Raw genomic sequence first — 8,360 nt, forward strand, 5'->3', positions numbered from 1 at the left:
GCCGTGGATGCGGCTGTCACCGCCGGACAGCCCCGCACAAGCAACCGGCCGCCCCCAAGAGTCGCCCCGAGGAGGCGGCTCCAGCTCCACCCTCGGCGGGTTCAGCCCGGTCCCCCCGCCCCGCTCCAGGCCCCGGCGGCCGCTCTCCGCCCGGAGACGCGGGAACGGGAGGTGCCGCCGCCGCCCCCCGCCTCAGCCTACCCGGGGCAGGGCGCCGCACTGACCTGGAGAGATGCTTCAGGATCTGCTTCTTGATAATCCCCGCCATGGCGTCCGCCGGCCCGCGCCCCTCACGACGACCAGCCGGCACCGGGGACTCGCCTCATCCCTCCGCCTTCCCCTTCCCGAGGCGGGGAGACCGCCGGGAGCGGGAACCGCTGCCTCCGCTCTCCTCTCACTCAGCGCCCGCCGCCATCTTGGCTGCAGCATCGCCTAGTGACGGGGGAGGCGGTAACGGGGAGGGATGGACGGACCCGGAGCCACCGCCCCGCGCCGGGGAGCGGCAGCCCCGGGCAGGCGAAGGCGGAGAAGGGGAAGGGGCTCTGCCGACCCTCGGTTGCTCGCAGGGTACCCCCAGCCCGCCGCAGCCGGGGTCCGCCTGGTCAGCGCCGCCCCCTCAGCCCCCTGCTCGCCCCGTCCGCCTTTTCCCCTCTCTCCCCCGCCGGCTGCTTCTTTTCCTCCCTCTTCAGCTTTCCCGTCTCCAGAACTCTAAAGGCGTTTCTCTGCGTCCCCGCCGGTGGAGCGGGTCCCCCGTGGGCCCAGACTCACCCCCATGGCGCCCAGCCCGCACCCTGAGTGACCGACACCGGTTGTTACTGTTTGTTGGAAATCTGTTACAAAGTGCCCACTAAAAGGGCTTCTGTGTAACAACAAGAACAGCAACAACAACAACAACAAAAAAAACCAGGTTCTAGCATCTAGCAAGAATTCCTCTTGATAAAATGCTTAGTTACCTGCGCGCGTTAATACCTGCGCGTCATGCTCTTCCCAAGTGATCTGCAGAGCTCGTTCACAGAAGCAGTATTTAAAGTTTTTCAGATAAACTCCTTTACTCTAGCTCTTTCATAATACACTCACCTTGACTAGCCAAGTGAGACGTTTACCCTTTTTACACCTCTGTTTTATAAGCAATATTAATTTCCAGTTACAACAAGCGTTTCTCAAATTTATTCCCATCTGGGACCCCCAAGATCATTCTGAAATGACACACTGAGCAACCAAACAACCCCAGAAGCAACAAATTCGACCCTGCCATCTATTCTTCCAGAGGAAGGTGGAAGACTTGCTCAGGCAGAAAGCCCTGCCCGAAAAGCCGCACGCCTGATCTTGGCCCAGCAGAAAGCCAGGACAGCTACGGCTCCTACAGCACCACACCAAAGGAACGAGGCCAGGTAAAAGGAAGAAAAGCTTACTGACAGAAACTTATAATCATATGGCAATAAATTCGTATGTATATACACATATATAATGTTTCCCTTAACCCAAATTCCTCAGCAATTACTCAAACCCACAGACTTGTAAAATCAGGTTGTTTCCCAGGTGCTTACATTTCGCTGGGTATCTGTGGCAACTATAAAGCCTACAAGTTATTTTAATTTTGAGAGAATAGCTTCTCATACTGTAGCAAAATTTCCAAGTCAGTTAAAAAATAAATGTCTTGTATTAGTTTTGCTCATCCAGTAACCCTCTTCTCTGGGGGTCCCTCATTCAGAAAAGGTATCTTGAAGAATTTCAGTGGTGGGTAACCAAGTACCCTAAAGAGCAGTATTAACTGGGAAAAAGAAAAAAAATTAACAATTGTAAAACTAACAAGCTTTTCAGATGTGACCTCTATATGAAGGATGGCTTGCTGCCTCTATAATATAGTCTAGGGCTGCAGAGGAAAGATATCAGATATATTTTCTTTGCTTCTCATATACATAACATTAATAATTTACATGCAATGAACCAAAACCCCAAGGATCTTTAAGTCAGAAATATGAAGCAGTAACAGGAAAAATAGGTCAGGAGATGAACGTTTTCAATTGATTTTTTGCAGGCATTTAAAAATCAGTCAGTTGTGTAATACTGACCTCATTATATTCTTTAAAGGGATTTATAAAGTGGGAATGAGCTGTGTATGAAGCTAACTCTTCTATTCCTGTTTTAAGTTCAATTTTCTCAACTAGAAAACATTCTACCAGTATCTTGGAGAAACAATGCTCATCATCATGATGGATCAGCTTCTCATCAAGAAAGAAAATACAAGGGGCAAGGAAAGCAGGACCCATGCTGTGTGTTCCCATTCAAGCGTCCTGCAAGCATGGCCCTGGCAGAAAAGGAAAAGTCCAGAGGCTCTTCACTGATGTGAGAACTGGAAACCAGAAATATTCCTGTCTGGCAGGGTTGATCTGAATCGTGACCTCATGTTCTCCCCCATCTCCTGGAGCACACTGAATGGAGGAATGGAGGAAAATAGCACAGATCAATCCCCCACCCCAGGGAACTAGAAGGGCATGTGATAAGGAGCCCAGCTTATCCCTTGGTTCCAGCAGGGTATGTGACACTTCTTTTTAGAGCCTGATGCAAATTAGTATCAGGATATCCCCTGACTGTGTTTATTAAGACTTTGGACTGATTCTCCAAATCACAGTTGCACGTTTGCTAGCAGATGAATTTCTGCTAGCATGTTCATGATAATTAGACCAGTCCTATGTGAAAATGGCCCTTGATACAAAGTCCCAAAGTCTAACTCCTGCTCTGAACAGGGAAAGGCAACCATTTATGAAGGACTTTGTGTCATTAGCTATCACCTTAATATGATAACCTCAGAGAGGAAGAGTGGCTTAGCCTTCCTGACTACTTTTCATTTGCAAACATTGCTATGTAGGATTTCTTCATTTAGCAACCAAGGCTCTTTGCTCTTGATTTACCAAAACGACTCCCCACCCAGTGAGGAGAAACTGTGTCACAGGAGAAGAAAAGGGGTGGCTGCAGTGGCAGATCATCCTATGTGTTGCCATGGGTCCTGCTGATCTGGACCCTGACCCACCAACTTTCCATGCTGACTTCAGACCTGCCTGGTCACCATGGACCTGCCTGGTGATCCCTGGGCTATGCCTGGCCCTTGTTCACCCCACCAGACCTGATCCTGATCCTGACTTGAGGATTGACTTATGGGCTTGACCTCAGACCTGCTTCATTATCACACACTTGCCTGCTGACCTGGGCTCTGGGCTGCCCTCCCACCCCTGCCTGCCTTGCTCCCCGGCTGGGGCTGGTGGGACAGGCCCTGGCTGGCAAGGTCCTGCCCTGCTGGACACAGTATCCCCCTCAGCTCCTGGCTTCCCTCCCTTACGGAGCAGCTGGCACTCATGCCAGCAAGAAAGAACCTCACTTGCGAGTGTATCCAGGATACTAAAATGATCTCAAAGAATAATTTTGGCTTATATTTACCAGAGGTAATTTCTAGGGCCTATCTGTGAACTCTTCCAACTCAATAGAAGACCCAAGAACCCAAGGATGTACAGAGTTTCCCATCAGGCAGTCATCTCATCCACCAGCCTGGCCTTCACCATCACCTATATAAAGAAAGGTGCGTGGAGTTCAGTTTATGGATGCTAAGTTGAGGATAATGCCCCCCTGTGTCAGGGTCAAAGAATGCAGTAACTTCTTCCTCAAGGGTAACTTTCTTTGGAAGCTCTAAAGAACCTGCAAACTCTGCAGTTGACACCATTCAATCATTCTGAGGCTGCACATTCCTGCAGAGTTGAAAGGAAAGAAAAACAAAAACAACTAGAGCCCAAGCGACTTCAGAAACGTGAAGGTCACAGAATTAACAAAAAATATTTGTTGTTTTCCACACTAAATAAAGCAGTAGCAAATGTGACCTAAGAAGTTCTGATTTCGTTTCAGCGAGTGGTTTGTTTCATAAATGCAGAATGAGAAATTCAGCATGGCTTCATATGCATAATGCAAAAGATGATGGTCTGCCTTCAAATGCAGACGTGCAAGGCTTAAGTAGTCTGGCAGACCATTGCTCAATGTTAAAGGGCATCACAAAATATCAATTCTAAGCTATTTTAAGGGTCAATGTATGAGGTTTACTACCATGTGGACATTTGAAAGTCCTATTTATTTGTCCTTGCTATATGACTGACTTTTTCTTTGTTAAGTGCTCATATCAACAACAGAAAGCATTATCAGAAGAGTCATTGCAATACATGGGTGAATATGTAAACAAACTCAATAAATATGTGAGTTGCCCTCAGTTAGCAATGACAGTAAATATACCAACTTTAGCTCCCAGAGATTTTAAATATTTATGTGTATCACCCACTACACATAAATCTAAGTGAACTGTTAAAAGCCTGGGACTTGTCCTATAGGTCCTAAAAAAAAAACCAAACCAAAAGTAACTCTGAATTCAATACAAGTCATTGAATGATAACAGATGAAGTCTCATAGAGCTGGAGCTAGTATCTAGAAGAGAAAAAGTGATTCATTAAATTCTGGCTTTCACCTTCATTTTCACAACGCAAAAGTTAGCGATAGTTATAACAATCTTTTGTGTCTAAATTATTATTCTAAAAACTTTATATTATTAATAAAAGGATAAAGTAAAAAATATGTGACTTTAAGAGTAATATTTTATGTTTGTCTGTAACACTGTGAATACCTAAAGCACATTTGTCACAACTCTAAGTTTTGTGTATTTTGGGGTTTAGTTACAAAACCAAAATTTACTACTACTATACCTGTTGGTGGGCAGAGAAGGAGAACAACCAACACTTTACAGTGTTGTTTAAAATCCAGAAACTCCTGAACCGGAAAAACAGGCTTTTGATAATTCCTGTGACCTCTCCTCAAGAACCAAAGAATGTATCTGCTACAGCGGGGATTAAGGATGCTGTCCTTAAGATACTGACAAGCACGTAAAGAGGATTGGTCTAAAATCAGATTGCCATATGTTCTGCTAAACACCCTGGCTCATGGAAAGACATTTGATGTTTGTTAGGGTAAAGAGTCATCATACAGAGTAGCAGTTATTTTTAAGTTCTGAGATTTCCAAGAAAGCCAATTACATACAGATACAAAACTGTAATGCACTTTCTGTTTTATTGGATAACAACAAAGATACTGGTGATGGTAAGTAAAACATGTAATAAAGCAAAATTCATCATAAAGATAAGCGCAAGATCCTGCACCTGAGACGACATGAGCAAAGAGCCCAGTGCAGCTAGGATCTGTGTGGCGGGAGAGCAGCCTGCCGAAAGGGACCTGGGGGTCCTGGCGGACAGCAAGCTGAAGAGGAGTCAGCAGCGTGCTGCCACAGCAACCGAGGCAGATCAGATCCTGGGCTGCATCCGCAGGGGCATTACTAGCAGAGACAGAGACATGATCATCCCACTCTGCTCAGCGCTTGTGTGACGGAGGCACTCGACCCACCCTTAACCAAACCAGCAGTAGTTTGGTACAGGCTCCAAAGGAGGTAAAGGACTGAGCCAAGAACTCCTCTAGGAAACCCACAAAGGAGCAGAGCGATGCAGTGAGAACAAAGAAAGTTGCAGGTGCAAGGAGTCTCGTGCATACCTCTCCCATTGTATGCAATTTGACTACGAGCCAACCACTTTATCCCATAAATACGACAGCCTAAGCGAGCCTGCTTTGAGCTCTCCCTGCTAGGCAGCGTGGCTGCATGGCGGCAATCTCCCCTCGAATCGGGACACCTCTGAACATTGCTCCTCAAAGCAAGGAGATCTTCTACCAAGGACACATTGCTGAATGAGCCCAATTTGAGTTCTCCCTGGATGGCAACTGGACTGCACGCCAGGCAACTCTCCCCTTGAGCAGGGATGCCTCTCAATATTAAGAGATATTAGTCGTTTAGCTTAAATAAGTAAGTTTTAAAATAGAATCACTTAAGAGTTATAATGTTGCGTGATTTAGTATGCTGTTTGCTTAGTTTTACTTAGCATGAGTAGCTAGATTTGCTGAACTTGTACTGAATGTGTACCTACTTAGTCAAAACAGGGGCCTCCAGAGCCAGCATAAATCACAAAATAAGGAGGTTTCAGGGCTACAACCATCAACAGCAGCTGCAACTCAACAGGCTAACAGCCTGTCTGGAGACAGTGAAGGAATCCAACAAAGGGTCAGAAGATCTCAGACCAGAATCACTACTGAACCAAAGGGTGCGTGGAAGGCACGTGAAGAGAGTGTGAAAAGTGCTCGAGGGGCAGGTGAATAGTCTGTAAGGGTATAATTGCCCAGGGATTTCTTTGTTCCGGTCACTCCCTCCCTGGAGGCACCCAGCTCGAGCCAATCCTGCTGCTGTACCACTCTATTAAATTATTTATTTTTATGAGATTCAATGCCTGAGACTGTTTTGGGAAACCTACGGTTTGAGCTTTGGAGCAAAATAACTCCGGATGCCTGGATGGAAGATAAGTGATGAACAGCACACTAACCTTTGAAATCCTAACTAAGTGACATAAAGGATCGATTGTGCACATATAATTCCATTAGCCATAAACCGCCACCCAAGCCTGGGACTAAGTCTGGATCCAGCCGCACCTAGACTCCTCTCTGAGAAGGAGTTTAGAAAGCAAGGGGATCCACTCTGAACCTCGTGACTCAACGGGAGGGTCTCCCTTACCTTTTTGCACCTCTGGTCTCTGTGTAAATCATTCTAAATCCTTTCTACCTCGACTTTCCTTTGTATATTTCTTCCATGTAGTAAGTAACAGAGTGAATCTTGCCATTGAACTCTGTTAAGTGGCGCTTTTAATAATTCATGCTAAAATCACTTTTGAGAATACCTTTGATGGTGATTCTTTAAGTGATCTAAACCACTCCTAAATTGGGATCTGCGACAGCTTGTCAGGCCACACCTGGAGTACTGTGTCCGGTTCTGGTCCCCCCAATTCAGAAAAGATGTGGACAGACTGGAGAGGGTCCAAATGAAGGTGGCCAATGAAGGCCAGGCAGGTGATCAAAGGGCTGGAGAACCTGCCCTGTGAGGAAAGACGGAGGGAGTTAGGTCTCTTCTCCCTGGAGAAGAGAAGGCTCGGGGGGGGGACCTCATCACAGTATTCCAGTCCCTAAAGAGTGGCTACAAAGAGGATGGAGGGTCTCTCTTCACAAGGAGAAGAGACAACAGGTATAAGTTGCAGCAGGAGAGGTTTCCTCTAGATGCAAGGAACTTTTTTTACAGTGAGAACAATCAATCACTGGAACAACCTCCCCAGGGATGCGGGGGAGTCCCCATCGCTGGAGATTCTCAAGACGGGGTTGGACAGGGTGCTAGATCACCTCCTCCTGGCGCCCCGTCCCACGGGAGGTTGGACCACATCATCTTTTGAGGTCCCCTCCAGCCTGGGCCGTTCTACGGTTCTGCGACTCTAGGAAGCCACGTGGTCATCGACACGGACTGCGGGAAAACAAAAGCTGGTCAGTGACAGCAAATACCAAGAGCACTGGGTTTTATGCTATTTACAGTAAGAGCATTAATTACAGAGCGCTTAGAGCAGCAGTAAAATAACGATGGTGGAGCGTACCGCCTTTTCCCTTTTCGTTTCGCGCCATTCTCTTGATAGCATATTTCCATACATTCTGTATGGTATGTCTCAATATGTTGATGGTTTTAATATTTTGTACCAGCTGTGGAAACTGGTTTAGCTGCTAGGTGACTGTAAAAGTGAGATTTGGTAAATAATTATTAGAAATCTTATACTAACACTACGATTGAAACAATAGACAAAAGTATAGCCAAGCAATTAACCAGTAGAAGTAGTTACTCATAAGTTTTGCAGTTATTTGCTCTTATGACGAGATGTTCCTGTACGCTAGATGAGAACAATGCTGAAACTGACCACATGTGATTGAAACTGCATTAAGCTTCAAGATCACAGAATAAGGACAAGAATAGACTTCAAGGACAGCCAGCAAGAACTTCAATGGGTCGGTGGTCGCAAAAGCAGCCCTTTGACTCAAAGGGATCCTTCATTGCGCATGATCGGATGTAGGCAGTACTGAGATAATCAGTTGCAATCATTTTTATGTATATGTATGCTAATCTGATTAATATGCAATTAGGTATTCTAAATAACCTGTTTGTGCTAAAGCTGCGGCATGCACGCTAGGTGGAATTATCCCCCGTGCATCCAGCACTGCAATAAAGAACGCCTGCTTTCGAAAACTCCAAAACGAGTCTTGGAGAGTTTCTTCGACCGGCTTTTCGTCATCGCTCTCACAGAAAAGGCCCCCGTTGCCCCGCCGCGTTCTCGCGCGGGGCGATTTCCACCCACCGCCTTTCTCCCCGACGCGCCGGGTTGCGGAACGACAGCCGCCGCCCCACTGAACCGCCACGGACACCCGTG

This window comes from Haliaeetus leucocephalus, unplaced genomic scaffold (genome assembly GCF_000737465.1).
Source record: "Haliaeetus leucocephalus isolate CR32 unplaced genomic scaffold, Haliaeetus_leucocephalus-4.0 Scaffold151, whole genome shotgun sequence".
Lineage (NCBI taxonomy): Eukaryota > Metazoa > Chordata > Aves > Accipitriformes > Accipitridae > Haliaeetus > Haliaeetus leucocephalus.